Source organism: Lonchura striata, chromosome 4, assembly GCF_050655825.1.
Source record: "Lonchura striata isolate lonStrDom1 chromosome 4, ASM5065582v1, whole genome shotgun sequence".
NCBI lineage: Eukaryota > Metazoa > Chordata > Aves > Passeriformes > Estrildidae > Lonchura > Lonchura striata.
This window is the reverse complement of record NC_140706.1, coordinates 41594480-41615547: the sequence shown is the minus strand read 5'-3', so window position 1 is coordinate 41615547 and position 21068 is coordinate 41594480. Positions and strand designations below refer to the sequence as shown.

Sequence of the window (21068 nt, the reverse complement as noted above, 5' to 3'; positions counted from 1 at the left end):
GGTGGTGGCTGGTCACCAAGCAAAATCTGAACAGTCTGTGTGTGCCCTGTCTGAGCACAACAGAATGGCAATATTGGTAAAAAAAATGCCTAGTTAGCACATAATACATAACTAGCACATAATATATAACAGAGGATATAATAATTATGATTTATAAACTAGGTGCTTTTAACCATTTACCTGTCATTAGATAAATATCTAATGTTTTCAATAGTTCTCTTATGTCTGTTAAGTTAGGTTAATGACAATATATTATCAAGCTGATACATGCACTTTCTGGTTTTCTTTCTTCTAAAAAGGTAGCATCAATTGAATACTGACAGTGGAGAAAGAGGGGCTGGAATCCTGCAGCTGAGCACACAAGAAATGCAGCACAGAGAGAGAGAAGTGTTTAGTTTCCCATTCAGAAGGAGTCAAGAGAGGAAGTTTTTAAGTCCAGGGTGTTAGCTATAAAGAGACTTTGATTTGTGAATAAAGAAACTGATTGCTATTGCATTTGTACCTGAGAGAGTGGGAAACAAAAAGGGATATATTCCCTCTAATTAGGGTTACAGCTAAACCTGGTTATTAACTACTTCTAAAGGTGTAAAACTTGAGTATTTGGTCCAGAAAAAATGATGGTATTTGAATACGTCTTTCTCTTATTTCAGACATCGTCTCTGCTTTTAACTCTCTGCTCATTTGTTCCTTTAATTTTTTTTCTCCTTTTTTTCCCTTTTGAGAGTGAGACAAGAATAATGTGTGCCCATGGAAGAACTCGCATTGTACAAGGTTTTCCATGTTGGCAGACAAATAAATGTGCTTCTGGCATCTCATTTGTGCTCATTTGGGTTTGTTTACTGACAGTAAACAAACAAAAAATAAACAAAAAACTGTGAGATAGCAAATTTTTTACTTGTACTTTTGCCAAGATTTTTGTGTACTCTCTGTATGCCAGGATTTCCAGTAACAATGTCATTAAACTTTATTCTCTTCTCCCTTTGGTCATAACAACTAAGCTTATTTATTTTAATTTAAACTGGCTATTTTAGAAATGCTCTTATCAGTTAAACCAGCTTCTCTTTTCTAGAATAATAACATGGTTGTGTAATTAAATATAAAGGTCATACTGCAAAAAAAATCTTGTAATATAGAGCTAGAGAAATGAGTTTATTAATTTCATCATGTTTTAAATATTTCTGTGTTTCTCCCTCTCTTTACCATAATAGTTTGTTTGGATGAATTTTAAGGTAGGTTTGGCCCTAAAAATTTTAAGGTTCTGAACTCTCAAGTTTTTTTTTTGAGAGAAGCTTAAAGATGCTGTGCATCCAGCATTCCTTTACATGAGTTTTGTTCTCAAAATTTAATTTATTGCATGAATAAAGCAATTAAAATATTTGTAAACATGGGAATAAAAGGATTCTTCAAGAATACCTAGAATTGCAGGTTGTGTGCTTTCCAAAAAAATGAGTATTAGTTTATTATCCCATGAGAATTTCTCAGTTGATTTAGGTAGAAGTTTTGAGAACCAGCCCTAGGCTTCAAAGCCTACCTTCAAGGCCATGTACACTACAGGGAGTACTCAGGAGGGTTTCATGATGAAAATGGAATCCAAATATTTACAAATAGTCTGTTTCAAAACAGACATTTAAATGTGTGCAGTTAGTAAGCTGTAAGCAGGTTTTGTTTGGTTTTTTTTTTTTTTTTTTTTTTGCATCTAATCCTTCTCTTAGGTCTTTTTTTTCATCAGAATCCATATCCTAGAACCTTCTATTTGTAGATTGTGGAAAGAATTAAAATCTTTTTTGAATATAAACACTTCCTTGACTGGGCTGTCTGTCCAGCATGCCTGGCACACAAGGGAACTTCCTTCTCTAGTTGAAGAGATTTAGAATCAGAAGGCTGCAGGTCATCTTGGAAACTGGGCTCTCTGCCCCCTCTCCTCTTTTTGTTTTTATTTTTTTTTTCAGAAGATGCACCAGCCTGAAGTGTGGGAATAAAAATGCATCATCCAGTAAATCAGAGGATGATCATCAGAAGGTATGTGACAATTTATTAGCTTATTGTTCATCATCTGTGTGGGATGGAGGATAACCCAAGTGTGTCAGTATTTAATATTAAATAGGAGATAAAGAAATAATACATTTAGTGTTGGTTGTCTATGTATCAATGCTTTTGGCTATGCTCAGATATGGAATATTTTGTCTTCATTTTAGCTTTGCTAGTACATAAATAAAGGTAGGTGTTTACTCATAGGTGCTTAAACATATGAGCTACTGTTCTTACATCTCTGTTTTTATTGCCTTGTACTTCAGTGCCTATATGCTACCATCTGATCTGCTCTTTTTTTTTTCCATATCCTTGAAAAACTCAGTCTTGAGGAAAATTATATACATCTGGAAACGTTCAAAAAGTCAAAATTCAGACACAAAGAGAAGGGTTAAGTACTGAAGCATTTCAGGTTCCAGGATAAAGCAAGTAATACAGGGGTTTTAAAAATTTCAGTTTTGAATTCAAATGCCTAAATTCCATTTCATGCTCAAATTAGGCACCTATGTCTTGCTTTTTCTAAACAAATAATAAGGATTTTTAAACAAGTATTCTTTATCGATATACTCAAGTTCCTAGCATTGTAATTCTCTTTAAAATATGAACAGAAAAATAAAGAAATGTTTAAGAAAGCTAAAATCCCTTTTTATTAAAGAATCAAAATGCCAAAACAAAATCTAGACCCCCAAAAAGTGTTGACATCTATAATTTCTGGTGCATGAAGAACTGGACCCACTTAACTGCTGGTTCATTTAGACTTTCAGAAAGGTGTAGTGTTCTAATAAAAATGGCTTGCATTAGAATGGTGTTCATGCAGCCCAACTGCTGTATGAGAGACATTTCTCTCCCCCAAGAAAATGTGGATACCTAAACCCAGAACAGAGGATGCAGCTTGGCTGCTACAGGGTAGCACTTATTCCCCTCAGGGAAAGTATTAGCTAACTTCTGGATATGAGCTGTGGCAAGGAGCAGAGGTGTGAGAAATCACAGGATGACAGTGGAAACCCACAACAGAGACTGAAAGATCAAAGAGGAGCTCTCAGAAATCTGTGAGTCCAGCCCTGCATTCTGTGCAGAACAGGAACACTGAGGCAGTGTGCTGAAAGCTCCTAGTGAATTAGAGGAATTGGTATTGGAACAACAGACACAAATAATTAGCAATTCTGCTGTGTCCTGCACTATTAAAATATGATTCAAGTAATGGAAGACTGTTCAAGCTTCAGAGTCAGAATGACCTGCACCTCTCCCACTGGGAGTGATAAGAATGGAGAACAGCAGATGTAAGGAAAGATTTAAAATTGAGGGTTTAAAATGCATACAGCTATTTAAGTTCCTTTTTCATTGAAAAATTTAATTTAAAATGGGGCACTATCTGAACAATCTGAGCTGAAGCTTTTATTTGTATTTTACTTGTATTTTACATAAGTCATGTTATCAAAAAAGGAAGTAATATATCTGAACCACCTAACAATACTGCTTAGAAGTATTAGTATTCTAAAACATGAAGTCTCCCTATGGGCAATAGGGCATTAAAGATCATTCTTGATTTCCAATGGCAGATAACTGTTTGATGAGTGTATAGAAGGCTATTGATAGCCAATAGGAAAAAAAATCTATTTATGTTTGTTTGTTCAAATAAAATTAATTATTTAGACGCAATGCCTTTGCAGTAAATAAATTTGTTTCTATGTAAATGTAAAGAGAGGTCATTGCAGCAACTCTTCACAGAGCATAATTTGGCAGGGGTTGTTTTGCTTGTGATTGCTGTTTTGGTTTTTATTGCTAGGAATCCCAAAGGAATCTAAATATAGATATAATAAAAAATTGTTTCCTTTCCATTTGCTGAATTGACACACTGCAAACAATTTATGAAAGAAAAAAGGCATTTTAACTTTAAAATGTGAGCTAGTCAATCCAGCAAAAGCTGCTTGAAAAAGGATGCAAAGAAGCATGGAGTTCCATTAGTAACAGTAACACACATTATGGGGGAAGAACAGAACACTCTAAGGCTGGTTAGAAAGTATTACCAGGTTGTTTACTTTAAAACTTTCAAAGATTAGTGCTTTGTAGAAAGGTACTTGTGGCTTTCTCCTGCAACACTTTGTTGCCTGAGCATGGTTTCAGTCAGCTGAGATTATGCAATCCCTTCCAGGTGGCACAGACTGCTCTTCTCCTTCCTCATGCTCTGACCAGGTCACGCTTCTAACTCCAGACTGACAGGTTCAAATGCTGTGGCACAAGGGTAGGAGGAGAAAGGGTCTGTGTGTTCCTTTTTGTATTTGGGAAAGCAAATAAGGAAAAGAAATAGTTTTATTAAGAAGGCAAAAATAAATGACCCTTTCCCACCAAAGCACAGTAATGAGAGTGAGATGTAATGAAAAACAGGAGCTGGAAAGAATTATTTTCCCCTGTTTGGCCAGGGAAAAATTCTCACATGCAAGTCCTTTCCCTAAAGAAATGTTGCTCAATTTCTCCACTTTTTGCATTCCCCGAGAATTTCTTTCAGAGAGAAGGGACCTACTCTCTGTGCAGTATAATGTCAGGACCTGAGGGTACCGGAGCTTATGGTTCAGGATGCTCTGGTGCTCCAAGATGTTGTGGGAGAAAACCCTACACCCATCCTCTCCTGTACTTGGGAAACTTGTTACTGGCTTCCTTATCATATCTAGACCCAGTAATGGCCATAGAAGGATAATAATCCTGGTGATTGCTGTGCAGTAGAAGCTACACTAACCCTTTTGCAAAAAGAAAGCATTAGTTTTGAGGCAGTAATTCCTCAGATTTGCCTGTGCTTGAGCAGTATATTCTAAGGCAGCTTGTTTCAACTTTATGCTATTTCAGCTTTTTTATACTCTTATTCTTATTTTTAATCTCTGACCAGAACAAGAAGGGATAACCTGTTGTCTGCAGAAGTTATCTGGATGTGAACAGTGGCATATAGATTTAAAGATAACAAGTAGGAATGGAACAGAACTTGCCCAGAGGAGATCCTAAGTCTTCTTCCCAGGAAAAAAATAATTGTCCTATGAAATTGCTTTTTATGCTTTTTTTTTTTTAATGCTTTTTTAAAAATTGCTTTTTTGGCCATGTGTATAGTAGATAAGGTTATGTCATTTCTGATACTTCCAACAAATAATTTATTAACAACGACATATTTTTTAATAACTTTGGAAATTACCTACAACATATTATAATGTTTTAAATTAACATAATTACAATCCATAGAGATAATCTTTAGTTTATTTGGTTGGGGCTTTTTTCCCCCCCCATTATTATTTTTCCCCCATAATTATTCCTCTTCCTCATTTCTATTTTAATAACATGTAATAAAACCAGAAAACAGGAAATTCAAATTTAACTACACTGCTACAATTACTAATGACCCAGTTTCATTGCATGATGCAAAAATATCTGGAAAGTCTATTTTATGTTCAATATGGCTTCTGTCATTCTTAGAAGATGCAACCATATCTGATAAAAATATTATACTTAAATGTAAGTAGACTTGTTCCAGTTCAACTAGTGGAGTCTGCAAAGCTAGAAAAAAGCAAAAATAACCCAATTAACGTGAAAAATTACTTACTTGACAGAAATTAAGACTTTTTTTAGTGTGTCAGGTTACTATTGCTTTAAGCCATTGGGAGTAACTAGTGTTTTCATACACAATGTAAATTAATCCTTCAAATTTAGAAATCAGTATAATGCAGGTCAGGTGCAGATTCCCTCTGTCTGTTTCTTCACCAGCCTACAAAGGGAATGGCAGGGGTTTGAATAAGTCTGTAAAGGCAATGTTCTATTGGCCAGGATACCTCACATGCTACCATGCATTGCTCCAGGCAAGCTAAGAAGTCAGTTACTTTTTTGGGAAAATCATCTATGCTGCTCTAAAATTGATTTTTAAATTAATTTCTATTTTGCTTAGGAAAATGTAGGTGGCTGAGAAATGCAGTTTTGTTGTCAAAAACTAGGTGAGAACAGAATAATTCTTCATCATAGGTACAGCCTTTCTGTGTATTAAATTTTTAGTAAAGTATGTGGTAAGTAAAAGTTTAAATTCCAAATGCTATCTCGCTTACAAATTTAGGTCTGGCATATGGGTTTGGAAGTGACAAGGCAATGTATATGTACAGAACCAGTGCAGACTGTTCCATCTGAGGCTTCACTGCCGTCCACTGTGGCATGGTAGGCTTGGCTCTGTAGGTATCCCTAATATTCTATTTAGCTGTCCACAGAGAGTACAAAGAAACAGATTTCTTACACATTATTCTGAACACCCTTTTAGAAATACAGCTAATCATTTCCTAGTATTAATTATAGGTACATGACTATATCATGAATATATATATATATTATTTCATATTAACTCCATTCTCACTATCATACTGAACAACGTGAAAATGAAGGTTCATTGAAAGGATAAAATAGGAGCAGTTTCTAGAGGATAATTATTGTAACTAACAGCAATTGTTTTGGTTTTTTTTAATATCCATGCTGATATTGAAGTACAAAACTCAGGTTATTCAAATGAGAATAATGGGACTAAATCTAGATGGCTCTGACCCTTAAGGGATGGTAATTAAAATGAAGTACCAAAAGAAATTATCATACAAAGATTTGGTTTATAAGTCTTGCTACAGACTGATATTTCAGTCCTTCGCATGCTCCATCATTTCAAGCAGTATTTGTGTTGGCACTCCATTGTTCTTTCCCACACAGCCTCACTAGGGTTTTTGGGAACTGATGCTATTTGGGAAGATTTTTTTCTTTAAATATCTTCCTCTCTAAAAAAGTTCATAACATAAGGGAAGGCCAAGCCAAGAAAACTAATATAGTTAGGAAAGAAAACAGGGTAGCCACGGCCAATACACACTGGCTACAGTACGTGAGCCACTTTTTATTTCAGAGATTTTGTGGATTTGAGCAGGTCAAGTGGAACAAACCTCTATAATGGGACTGTGAAAAAAAGTAAAAATTAATTCTCGTGCACCTTGCCCAACACTAGTGCTTAACTATCAGAGGAAAAGTATAAATAATAATTTAAAAAGATAATTTTGACTATACACATTACACAGACAAGAGAATATTAGACTAAAGAAAACCCTGACCCCATGGAAATCACTAAATAAATGTTTCCTTCACTGAGAAACATCTTCTACTTATTGCTTTGACCATTAGCTCTTTTTTAAAATCAAGAATTTCTTCTGGTTGCAAAGGAAAAAAAATTGGTTTGAGAAGGTTTATCCATCAGAAACTGCCAATGATATCATTACTACTCAGTCATTCTCAACAGAACTATTTTCATGATGTTCTTTGCAAGCATGGAGAACAAATTTTAAAACCATCTGTTATTGTGTAGTACTACACCTGCTTAGTTGTCTTCTAGTGTACAATCTAAAAAATTAAATGTCATCATTCTTATTGCAAATGCCACAGGAAAAATAACAAAAATCTGAAAAAAATAACAAAAGTCTGAAATGAAGATTGTTCTGAAGCTTTAATCTACAAGTAAAACACGAAGTTTTCTTTTGGAATCTGAGAATGTTTCTTAGCTAGAGACCTCAGATCTTGCTCTAAAAACTCTAGCTGTTCAAATAACTCCTGCTCTGGTGACCTGTGAGTTCTTCTGCTCTAATGCTACAGAGTAAATAATAATGGCTTCATTTTTTGTGTATTGTATATTTTAAAACACCATTTATAGGGAATTAAAAATGAAGTAGTAATACTGGACACCTGTATCAAAGCGTATCACATAAGATAACCATCTCAGCATTGCTAATTTGCAATGGGGTGCTCTCATAATCTGCAGCTTCCCCATCCCAAACTTCATTAAAAATGGCTGAAAAGAGTCACTATTCCTTCTAAATTCAGTCAGAAAGCCACACAATGAGAAAGGGCTGCTCCTTATCACACTGAGAACCTCCCACATGGCATTAGTATGCCCCATGATGAGGGAAGATCAGGGGACCATGCACGTAGGAAAATACTCCGAGTATGGGAAAACAATGACCTTCCTGAGAAAGTATGTAAAAAATATATACTAGAAATGTCTATTTATATAGACATTATATATAAATATATAATATATAGTAGAAATAGTACAAATGTCTATAATTGGCAGAAATAAACAACATAATAATTTACACATATACTATGTTTACAGTTGGCTTTAATAAACCTTTTACCAATGCAACACAAAATAATGTTTAGATGTGAGGTGTAAAAACAAGATTTCATGACAGGCATGTTTTGTCTAATATTGTTATTTATATGGATAATGATTTTGTCGTTAGAATACACATACACAGACCTGTGTCACATGCTAGCAGATGAATTGGAAAAAATATACCTATTCACTGATACACATTTTGCAAGTGTTAACAGCCTCTGTCTTTCATCTTAATAGACAGAAAAATACCTTCTAGGTGAACGTGTGTCAGATAGCATTATAAATGTTCCATTATTATTCTCATAGTAAAAGACTGCATTAAAAAAATATTAGTTTTTAACAATGTTTTTCCTGTTCTTTCCTTGGCCATTTCCTACCTCATTTGTTGGTTTTGGCTACAAATGCAAACCTTGAACATTTATTTCATTTATTTTGTACGACAGGACAGATTTTGGTGACAGAAGCCTCCTGAGTGCCCAAAATGAAATAAAAAATGGCATTTGGCATGAAAATGTTAAGTCTCTGTTTTAGAGCTGGGTAATGCCACAATGCCCAGGGAAGGATGTCAATTTATTGTCTTTCTTCCCAGTCCTCCTTGTTGGCAGAAAAGAAGATTTGTTACCAACAGCCTTAGGGGCTTCCTCTTACAGAGCAGCCACAGGTCAGGCTGGTGTGAGGGATGGAAGTGTGGCACAGTGAGTCCACTCAGTGCCAGGCACATCCAGGCAAGAAAAGTGCAAGCACATCAAACAAAGCTTCGTACCTCACCCACAAAACAGCTTTTGCTCGGATCCTTAAGATTTTGAATAACTGGATTCTTATTCAGTCTTTGAATTCACTTTTAATTTTCTGAAAGACAGAATTGGTTCCATGGAAAGTTGTTCTTCTGGGAGGTATAGGTATAGGCTAGAACAGACCAGTTCGCTGCTCCTGAGGCACTAAGAATGCTGTGCATGCATGTACAAATCCCAAGATCTATCTCCCTCATCACTGAGAAAATACTAATGGGGGAAAAGAAGTGAATACTGAAGGAAAAATAAAAAAGATAACGCGAAGGGTTTAGTCTCTCATGCCGCAAATATAACACTGTTTACCTGGTGTGAAAGCTCTTTAGAGGAGTGAAGCTGCATCTACCAGATCTTAGCTTTAACATTGTGCCCCTTGGTGTAAACATAGGAGGCAGAACAAAATTCTCATTCAATAGAGATAAGAAATGGCAAGTTAGTGTGGGAGGCGGCTCTGGGGAGGATTCTCCAGAAATGCCATGGGAAACCGCAGTGGTATAAGGATTCCTGCCTTCCCCATGCAGATGAATGTATGTTTGTCATACACTTTACATATATACTAGAAATGTCTATTTATATAGACATTTCCCCAGCTCATGTCTGTCATCAGCTGTACTATCCTCCTGTTCTAGAGAGTTCTCTGTTCTTGTTATTCCCAATGGTTCTCTCTGTAAACCACTCCTTCCCTTTTTCCCTCATGGTCCCAGTTTATGCCACTCCATCCCTGCTCCTCCCTTGGACAATCCCTTCCCATTGGACTGTTTGTACCCCAGCCACCCCTTCCCTTCCCCAGTTATTTACTCTGGCCCCTCCTTCCCCGCTCACTCTTGCATCCCACTCCCCCTGCGTGCAGGTGTTCCCCCACTCCCGTCTCCTTTGTCCTCGTTCTACCCCCAATAAACCCACATGGATCCCAGAGGCTGAAGAGCCCTCCTGTCTTTTGGTGGAGATTTTATTCCGCTATCCAGGCACCCACAGACCAGCCAGCAGCGGGCTGCCCTGCGGGACTTGGTCCAGGGCTCCCTGTAAGTTAGAAAATACAGTTGGATTTTATGGTGATGCTGCTGAAATGTTTTGCTACCTCCAAGTTAAGCTTCTTCATTCCCTGTGGCTCCAGCCAAAAAGAACCTCTGGTTTTGCAAAAGTCTTGACTGTGGTAAACTTCTTTCCTATTGATAATCAGTCAAACAACAGAAAATTAAGTAAATATACTGCGTGATGATGAGACCCACTGATCTACTGCTACAGTATGGGAGTACTACAGCCCCTTGTTCCATAGCCACGAAGGGCCTTTACACCATGAATGAAAAACAAATTAATAGAACCCTTTGATAGCCTTCCAATAAACCCTCACCACATTCAAAGTCTCATAAATTCTGTTACTTGAAAAGCAACAGAACATACTCATACTGCTTTCAGTAGAGGAGCTGCTGGAAAGGGTTTTCTTGTTTCAAGAACCTCTGTAGAAGGAGTTATAAAAACAATGATAAATCTGCCCTTCATATCCATTAAACAGCAGAGTATAAACCACTGTTATTTGATTTCTGTCCACGCAATGGTATTGAGTTTCCAGTGAAGATGCTGAAAACAGCAAGGTAGTAGGGAAAACAAGACAAAACAAAAAAATCATTCTTCTAAACAATGCTGAAGGCAGAAACATGCAAGAATTGAGGTTTTACAGAATATTTTACAGATTTTATACAGAAACATAAAGGTTGGAGAAGCCATCCAAGATTGTCCAGTCCAGCCTTTGACAAAGCACCACCATATCAATTCAGCCATAATGCCAAGTGCCACTTCCAGTCATTAATTTCTATAACACTTCCATGGATGGTGACTCCACCATGTCACTGAAAGAGTAGTTAAGCATTGGAAAAGGTTGTCCAGGGAAGAAATCCTTCCTGAGGTCCAACCTGAACCTTGCCCAGCAGAACTTGAGGTCATTTCATCTTGTCCTGTTGCTGTCCTGGGAGGAGAGACCGCCCCTCACCTGGCTACACGTTCCTTTCAGGCAGCTGTAGAGTGCAATGAGGTCTCCCCTGAGCCTCCTTTATAGCAGGCTGATTCTGAACTCAGCGTAATATAGAATCCATTTGGAATGCTACTCTTGTCTTGCTCCCCACTTTAGGAAGGAATTCTCCTTCATTGTACCCAATCCTTTTTTCATACACCCAGCTGAGGACTGGGTATCCCTCTGCTACTACCTGAGAGTCTGTTACCTGTGGATAACCAGAAGTGTATCATAACTTTGTTTTCTACTGTCTTTAATATTTACTGAAAAAACTGCTACATCTTATGGGGAATAGAAAACCTTAAAGAAAACTGAACTCCACTGCTTAAAGTAACATTTGAAAAACAACAATCAAAGCAATCAAAAAGCTTCACAAACCCAGAAGATTGTGAATTTCCTTACATAATTTTACTGTTATGTCTTTTGACACGGCAAATGCACAAAAAAAGCTATTTTAATGATACCTATAATAACATCTGAATATTAATATTTCTATAATACGTTTTTTTCCAAACCATCATTTTTAGAAGCTTTTATAGTTGAATTCATGAGATGAAAAGAGATTCAGAAAATGTATTCTTTCAGCTTTAAATATCAAAGAAACTACTAGGGAGGTAGATTTACCTTCTGAACCAAGACACAAGAGACACAGCAATAACTGAGAATTGATAGCAGAAGGATCTTCAAGAAGTCATAAATAGATTTTTTTTTTCTCTACATCATTCACTGCTTTCTTTTGTGGCCAGACTCCCAGACGTGGGGGCTGTATCATTCCTACACTTCAGGAAAATCTTTCATTCACAAAGAAATTAATACCTGACAATATGCATCAGCTTTTGCTAATGAACTCCATAAATCAAAGTTCACTACAAAAATAAATATCTTTCTAACATTACAGGCATTACCTATATTTGATACATTTGTGCTCATCCACAAGTGCTCATGACAGAATAAAGTATAGCACTTCTACCAATTTTTAGTGTTGGAATAAAAAGGAGTCTGTTTCCATATTTATTTTGTAAAACATTATTGAATAGCAGACACTTGATTATGCTCACTAGAGAAGAGAAAGTTTTCTGAGATTGCATTATGAATTCACTCTACATAAGTTGGGGAGATATTTCATAATTTCTCATGTGCAGACAGAAATATATATATATATATATATATAAACTTATCACACCTACAGCTGAGCATATCACCTACAGCTCAACAGCAGCACCTCCATGATTTGTTTACAACACATTGCTCATATAGTTTATACCACTGGAGATCTAAGACAAGCCTTGAGAAAAAAAAGTCTTTTTAAAAGAAAATAAAATAATAATTTCAAGATGTAAAAAAAAAAAAAGGGGGGGGGGGGGAAGGGAACTTAGTCCAGCTTCTCTTGCTGCCTGGGGTTACTTAGATCAGTTGCAATATTCATGAATGACGCAGTAAAAGGGCAGTGGCTCTTAACATGACAAAGACAAAATAAAACCATTTGAATTTTCTCAGTTCAACCACCACTTGGGACTGCAGTGTACCCAAAATGGACAGAATCCCAAGTTCCACTTCTTACACAGAATTTCACCCAATTGATGGCACCCTGTCTGACAGCTTGATGCTTGTCTGAGGTAAAAATCCCTTTTCAGGCTTGCCTACTCTTTGGCTCACATACCACAAATGTCCCTGTAGACCATATTTTATACAGTGGGCCTTTATGTAGTTTTGTGCAAGGTTCCAAGGACATGGTTATAAGATTTTTTCTTTCCTTCTTAAATTTATTTTGTTCAGGTTAATCTTTAAAGTTTACTTTGTTCCAAAGTGTCTGTAAGGATGACTGTTTGCAAAGTCTGAAAGCTCTTAACCATTTCCTTATTTGCACAGGAGAAGAAAAAAAGGAAAAGGAAGAAAAGTTCTTTTAATGAGACCATTCCCCATGATGAGAATATTTTGAAGGGTTGCAGACATTACTGTAACAGTGGCCTAAGTCAAACCATACACCAAATGCTTTGCAATTTGTAGTCTCCTTTGCTAAGCATAATACCTTATTTTGTCTGGGGTTGAAAACACTTTTCTAAGATGTTAAGCCACTTCCCACAAACTTCACTCTCAGGAAGTTTGAATTGGCTGCTTTTCCAAAGAGGTTTGAAGGATGCCAGTGTTCTCAGCTTTGTAAACTCAAAATGAACTTGTATTTATGTTTCAGATCAAATGAATGGCTGAGTTTTACCTTTTATTTTTTAATCACTGTGGTGGCACTTTGGAATCCAAATATCCAGTTCTCCTTTTCTTTTTTTTATTTTGTAAGCATTTACACTCATATTTTGCCTAGTCTTTTTGACAGAACAACTAGCTCCAGACTTTACACAGCAAAAATAAGCAAACAAGGATACTGTATTTCTAAATCAGAGTCTGATGAAGAATTCAAAAAGGCTTCATGACAATAAATAAAATAATAATAAAATTAAACAGATGAAACACAGTGGTCTCAACATACCTGAAAAGATCCACTGAAATCATGTCTCAAATTTATTTTCTTTTTTTAGATTATGCTTATTAAATTTGTAAACCTTAGACATGTTGATTTGAATAATATATTAAGTAGCAGTGATAAGAGTACTAGCAGCAATATACTTTTCTTAGCTCTGGAGGAAAACAAACAAAACCAACCAAACAAAGAAACAAAATAAAACAACTCAGTAATTATCCCAAGTACTTCAAGAGCAGTATCAGGTCAAAACATATTTTGAGGTACAGCTGCTCATGAATATAACACAAGAGAATTTTTACAAGTACCCCACATAAAGAGTAAGTAAAAATTAAACTAATAATACAAAAGAAAACACACTTGAAAGTTCTTGGCATAAAAATCTTAGGTCCAAACTCTAACACAGCCCTACAGATTACTACTCTACCTGTAGAGTTAAGAGAGGGTTGTCTCAAGGCCCAGCCAAGGACAATCTATTCTGAAGGTTCGTAGGCTTGTCAGCCAAGGGGCCATTGTCTGCACAGAAATAATTTGAAGCAGTCACAGTTCCTATTTTCAGCCATAAACTAATTGAAGACAAAGGTATTTAATGTCTCTAAACACTTCCTGAATTGCATTGCACCAATTTACTCTTCCACAAGAGCACAAGAGCAGGGTCCTGAATTTCAGCCTCCTTTCAGATCTTCTCTTCTCCTGCTTATGAGTGTTCTCATTTTTTTGAAGAAAAAAATCCAGAATGACTCAACCATCAGATGTGGATTTAAGAGATTACAAAATTTCCATTCAGTCACTAAACAGAATTATTTAAAATAGGGGGTGGAAAATAGAATTTAAAAAGCACAGGGAAGCAATGCTGCTGCCTATTGATTGGCAGCTGGTGCGCACAGCCCATTGCACTTTTGGAGACAGCCTAACAAACTCCTCTTAGTGACTGGAAGGATGGGCAGCTGAGCTGAATATATCGATTTTGCCTTCATTCCTCATGTGCACCAGACACTGCCCTGACATAGACAGAGCCTGGGTCCTTCTGAAACATACTTGGATTCAGAAAATTTATTACAGTTGATAGCAACTATCTAGAAATTAGACAGAAAGCTTTCCAGAAGCTCAAAATGTCTCCCAAATTACTGAAAGAACTGTAGGGGTTAATGTTTTACACATTTTCTCAGTTCATTCATTTGAAAGGTTGGATGTTCAGGTGCTTAAAAGGAAAAAAAGGTTTTAGAAGAAATTAAAAAACCCTAGAAGCCTTCAAAGAAACACAGCTACTACTAAACATAAACCACCACTATAAACCAGTCACATAATTTAAAAATTATTTTTCATGTAACTGAGCTACACTACAATAAATATTCTGGACAGTAGGTATCCTAATTGTAACATGGCAACACCTTTTGGATGTACCAACATATTTAAATAAAGTGTCAGATAGTTACTGAGTAAAATCCACCTTATAAAGCAAAGAAAATACTTCAATTTGAGATGTGCAATAAGCAGCAAACACATACTACTAGGTTTTTCTATAGAGATAAATTAAACATACAAAATGTGAATCTGACAAAAGTTCCACAGCTGTCAGGTTAAGGTTTTTTTAAAAAAAAATTGTGATGTCTTAATTATATGGACATGTAGAACAATCCCTGAACTGTATTAATGTGATGTTGCCCATCAGGGAATTTCTAAATAAAACAGGTGAATTTATTCACAAGATAAAAACAACAAGATCAAAGATAACCTCCACTGCTGATCAGTGTAGGAAAGGCAAGTCCATCATACTATGTTAACACAAAGGTCAGATAAGCCCTGTTTTATATAAACAATAGGCAAAAGTGCTCTGAGACTCTGAGAGCCCATAAATCCGAGACAATATATAAAAATGGATTCAGATTGTCTCCAGTTACCATCCAACCAATCAATCCTGCTCTCCAGAGTCAAGTTTTGTTGACCAAATAAAGGCAAACAATAATTTTATTTACTCTACAGTAAAGAAGAAAAAGGTAAATCATGAGAAAATTCTACAAGTCACAGTATGAAGAATAAATAGCTTTAAGTTTTAGAAAATATAATCCAGGGAACGGAGCATTTCTGGATAACAAATACAAGGGCTCATTTTAGACAAATGCATGCAGAAAGTCTTAAAATAATTGACAGTTTTACTTTGTTGTTCTGCTTCAATTTTTCCAAGCTATTTTGGAAACTTTTGAAATCTGTCTTTTCTGTGGGGAAGAAATTTCAGTTGCAAGAAAAAAATTTTCCAAATTTTCATAGGTTTTTAATAGCAAGAGACAAGCTGCAGTGTATGCAGAGTACTAGTTTATCACTGTCTACAATTATCCAATATATCCAAGAGAATTTAAGTGGGTTAAAGATATCAGAGAATTAAACAATCACGCAAAGTTTGAGAACTCCTTGCTTCTGGAAAATGCCAGACATGTCAAAAGAGCTTACGCAGATCAGAAGAAAAATTCAACTAATTTTTTATTGATACAGACACTGTAACAAAGGAAGAGTCAGAGTTCTTGACTGATGGATTCCAGAAGCACAGGGAAACAAAAGAACACAGACCATAAAATTATATTAGAAAAAAAATAAATTAAAATATATGTCAAAGTTGGTACTAGAGTTCAGACAAAAATTTGAGGGTCAGGAAAACAGTGAGGGTAAGAAATTTCATGTGTTTATCTGCAGTGACCACGCAAAGTGGATTCACTACTGAGTAGTTATTTCCAGCTACTAATATAACTCCAGTCTAAAGCTCACAGCAAGTGCACAGTAGTCAGCACATGTTAAATGAAAAAGTTTCTGCTCTATACATTGAACCAACTACATCCCTCCACCCTAATGCCTGCAAGTGTTGTTACTAAAGCAAAGTATACTCTGAAGAAGGAAAAGGAAGTGTTCCTAGACCTGAGCAAGGCCACTGGGATCTTTTGTTTTGAATCCAACCTGAATTAAACTATACAAGTGGACCATTGTGATGTCCCTTTCAAATACCTATAGATTCTTGATGTTAATTCAGAATACAATCCATTATAGAAGAAGATATTAAAACATGTGGCATTTGACTGAAAATGTTTTTATTGTCAGGTTATACTTAGCATTTCAAGCTCTTAAACCTTATTGGCTGAGATAAACAGGATCAGGGGACTGGGGGTGATGGGAAAAGGAAACTCTCTATGATGAGCTTTTCCCTTCCTATCCTTTCTGGTCTGCCTTTGCAGCTAAACAGTTCTCTTTTTCAGTAAGTCACATGACAGATGTTAGCTGTTAACCCAATTTAAACTATTTTTCTTTCCTTTCCAGTACATTCCAAACAGCAGCATGAACCACAGAGATGGTTCACTCACCCAGCAATTGGTGCGTGGCAGATGCCCGAATACCACGTTTTTCATCTCCTTTCAAAATCCTTGACTCATGCATCCTGTCTGAGCTAATGTTAGTTTCCTGATTGCAGTGTGTATGTACCCTTGGACTCTAAACAAGAGCCTGAAACATCCCAGAAAGCTCACTCTTCCTTGCTAGACTTCAGCTCCACTGTGCTTTCAGTGACTGTCTCCCAAAACTTGTTTTGCCAATTCACATCTGGAATTTCTAGATTTGCATTGATTTAGTGGTCCACTTCTTTTCCTCTAATTTTAAAGTAATCCTAGACCATCATATTAAAAATACTATTCAGTCCTGACTTTGTTTGACCTCTAGGAAGAAAATGAGCTGCCACCACCAAGATCTAAACTCACCATGCTCCCATTATTACATTTTCATATTCCTCCATTCGAACAAAATTCCCCCAAAACTGATATGAACCAGAAAAAAAAAAAAATTCCTTGTTTGTAATGTACTTGTACCTTTCTTTGTCAAATACTCTGTAATTCTCTAAGTTGCTGTCATGTTCTAGATACTGCAGCACTGATTTCACACTACTTAATATTATTTAAAACTTCTGTGAGTATGAAGTGCAATGATGCTTAGTCCAAGAACTTGAGTTTGAAAGTAAAAGGATGCCTGTTAAAACAGAAAACAAAATGGAAAAAAAAGAGAAAAGACAAGGAAAATAGTAGCTTTATTTTTAGCTCTGATTCAGGAGTATCATCAGCAACAGAAAGAAAAGTACAAAGTTGCCAAGTACCAAATTTTCTTAAGTACCCTAGCTGTGATTAAGGTATAAAGACTTCTAGTTCTATAGCAAACTCATTAATAGCATTAACTAAGGATGGAAAACAATTGTCTTTTTTCATCTTTCATGCCACAAAGTTTATAAAAAACTTAAATTAGGGTCATTGCCTTTATTTTTACATGCTACAGCAGTGGGCCATATAAACTATATGACAGGGTTGGACAAATGCTTTATTAAGCCACTAATCTCAAATTTCAGATGCATATACTTCCATGTTCAGTTATTTACCGTGGAGTCTTTTTTCTTTACCATCTAAACTTCTCACTATTTCCTTAACATTAAAAATATTTCCCCCAGAACTTGTGACAGGGAAATAATTATGCCTCTGTTTTACAGAAGGAACCAAGATACAAGGTCCATATAGAAAGTCCATGGCCCAGCCAAGATTCCAGATTTCTTGAGACTTACTCCAACACTTTCTCCTGTGAAGCCTTTTGATCTTTTCTCTCTTTCATAAATTACTAATCTATAAAAGATCTCTGTCAAAAGAATAGGCTTTAAGAATAAATACACACTCTTGATTATTTACAAAAAATAATCACACAAGCATTTTAAACAAGACTTGAATCTTACCAAATTCCATCTAGGTATTCAACACAGGCAAGCTTATATGAAACTGCAGGCACCTAATATTGTACACCTGTTCAAAAGTTTCAGTAAATCTGAATTCATGGCAAATGTGTTGTGCTCAGAGAGCTCACAAAAAAAAGCACATAGCCATCTTTAGTTTGCAGAAGATCAATGCATGTATGTTTAAGCAATGAGACAACATACAAGGTCAGAAGTCTAAAGAACTCCAATTAAAATGTATTTACTCAAGTACAGACTGCACATCTAAGCAATAATTGCCCCAGTAATTAGTGGGTGGAGGACAGGGTCTCACCTTCAACTATGACAACAAGGGAAGAAATAGTAACAACAGCAGCAGCTGCATTGTCTAGAACTTTGACCACAAACTTTAGGCAACAGATACATCTTTGTTTCATCAGTCATGTTTTTAAATCAAGAATAATGCTATTACCCCAATGTACAGTCCGCCCAAAAGGCACAAACTCAAAAGATGAGGAAAGTGAAGGGAGAAAGTGGCAAAGCTTGTTTGGCAAGGTGTAAAATCATACCTTACTTCTTGACAGACTTCTAGTTGGGAAAGAAATCACTCTATTTTCCTTTTTCCTTGGGCTATTTTCTGCAGATTACTCAGTGTTTATTCTCCCTACCAAAAGGCTGCGAAGACATTAGCCACTCTACTGGCCAGAGTAGTTGTACACAGAGCAGAATCCCACTGTGGAGTTCTGGTTGAACAAGACTCTTTTCTGCACCAAAATAATCCAGCAGAAATGCTAAATTTGAGACAGTCACAATAATCTCCTATTGATGCTATAATGACCATGACAGGTAGCTTTTCCTCATTTCTGTTTTAAAGCTGGGTGCTCTCCTTTATTTGTGAAAACAAGCACACAACCAACCCAAACCCAGGTTTCAAGTAATGTCATTGGTTTCTGATTGCAGTACCTTTATAAAATAGTACAAAATTACTTATGACACAGCTCAGTTTACAATAATGCAGTTCAAAACTGATGAAATGTTGAGGAAAGTGAGATGTTAAGTATCACAATTCTGTTCACCCCAAGAAACTGTATAATTGTGCAATGCACAGCAGATTTCTATTGTGATTTTAACTCTCTTGTTAAAAAGACAGTGAAAAAAAAAATCTAAATGAGTGGGCATTCTTGTTTTTTCTGATTTAAAAATTTTCAGAAAGGTCTATACTGGAATCCATCCTGTAAATCTCCATTATTCAGATGGCACTAAATTGCTCAGTTTGTGGAAGGAAATGATAGCTCATAGCCCTCTTAACAGCTGCAAGGAAGCTACCAAAGATGTAAGAGAATGAACTCATTATATTCCTCACAGTATTTTTAAACTTCCCTATTCTTGAACCACAGCATATATTACTCTTGACTATCTGTTCAGCCTGTTCACAATGCATATTGTGCAGATTAAGACAAGAAATCTCTTTTTCCTGGCTGTGCAAGTGTTGCTTACAATAGCAGTCCCTAAGACCCATAATTTTCAGCCTCATTCACAATTTTTTTCCAAGCTATATTTTACAGATCTCATAGCTAGACACTTCAGAAATTGATTCTTTCCCTTCTGGAAAAAGAACAGCATGGAAGTGACATGCAGACAGGGAATAAGTCTTCCTAAAATAAGCATTGAAAAAAAAAAAAAAACGTATCTTAACTGAGAAATAACTATAAAGTTAAGTTTATAAAAAGTGCTTTAACATTGATTTGTCTATTGAAATATTTATTGTATAGGTTTACCATGAGAGGTGCAATACCAAAGTGGGTACAAAACCTATAGAATTGAAATACCTTCCTCAGATTTTTGAAGGTTTTTTGCTGGTTTTGGGTTATTTTGGTATGGGTGTGTAGAGATGGTTTGGTTGGTTAATTTTTGTGTGTAGTTGTACTATTGCTACACTACCTTGACAAATATTTGCTGAAGATGTCCTTTGTATATAGAAGTGTTTTGAAAGGTTTCGTGAATAAGAACATCACAATTTTAGTTCTTGGACATATTTGGCAATCGTATTTCTTCAAATCAAAGGCCAATCGTTTCTTCTTAGAAACTGTTCAACAGTCCAGTGTAGAGTTTTCCAGGAACTGAGTTGCACAGCTATTATAGAGATATTTATCCATACACAATGTGACTTACTAAGAACTCTATTCAAGTATTCTGCTGTTGCAAGTGCAAAATGACAGAATGTGACAGAATGTGACATTTCACATAAGCTGAACTCACAGCTGAAAATAGAGCACATCTGAAATTATTCTGAAATAACCTGAATGTAATAACTGACCACAGTTATTTGTATTAACACTATCTTTTTAAGGAATATTTTGTCAGATAATGTAAATGTACAAACATACAGAATTCCCACATTTTTTATATTTAAAGATCTTACAGCATATATATCTGTAGGTGTTATGAAATATTTATATGTTGCCGCACACAGCTGATCTGATTGTTGTTAGAAATTTGTATTTATAAACTGGTGGGAGACTGGTGGCAGTAGCACATGTCAGACTGAGAAAAGCTTACTGGATATGTATGTACGTCATACTGTATGCAACACTAATTTAATCAGGAATAGCCCAAGCAGGCCTGAATATAAACTACTGTTTTCAACTTAATCTCAAGAATGTAAAGAATTTAATTTTTAAGATTTATACCTTGTTCTTGTCCACAGGGAGCAGGAGCCTTAGCAATCTATTGCTCTGGATTCCAAGTTTCCTCTCATATCATCTTATTAATAAAACTGTCAGTCACAAGACTGATCTTTTTTTTTTTGGTAGATTTCTTTATTTTACTATGGCAAGAAGCTCACAAAGACTATTAACTGCTTCTAATTGATTACCTACTCT

General features: G+C 35.9%; 1 long non-coding RNA gene across 5 annotated transcripts in view; it reads left to right on the top strand.

Moving 5' to 3' along the window:
* Positions 1-21068, top strand: part of LOC110478227 (uncharacterized) — a 219875-nt gene that overhangs the window by 164003 nt on the left and 34804 nt on the right. For all 5 annotated transcript variants that reach the window (XR_014955140.1, XR_014955139.1, XR_014955138.1 and 2 more), the window contains one exon: positions 1950-21068. This exon is cut by the window's right edge and continues 34804 nt beyond it. This is a non-coding gene — a long non-coding RNA (uncharacterized LOC110478227). The remainder of the gene's footprint in view (positions 1-1949) is intronic.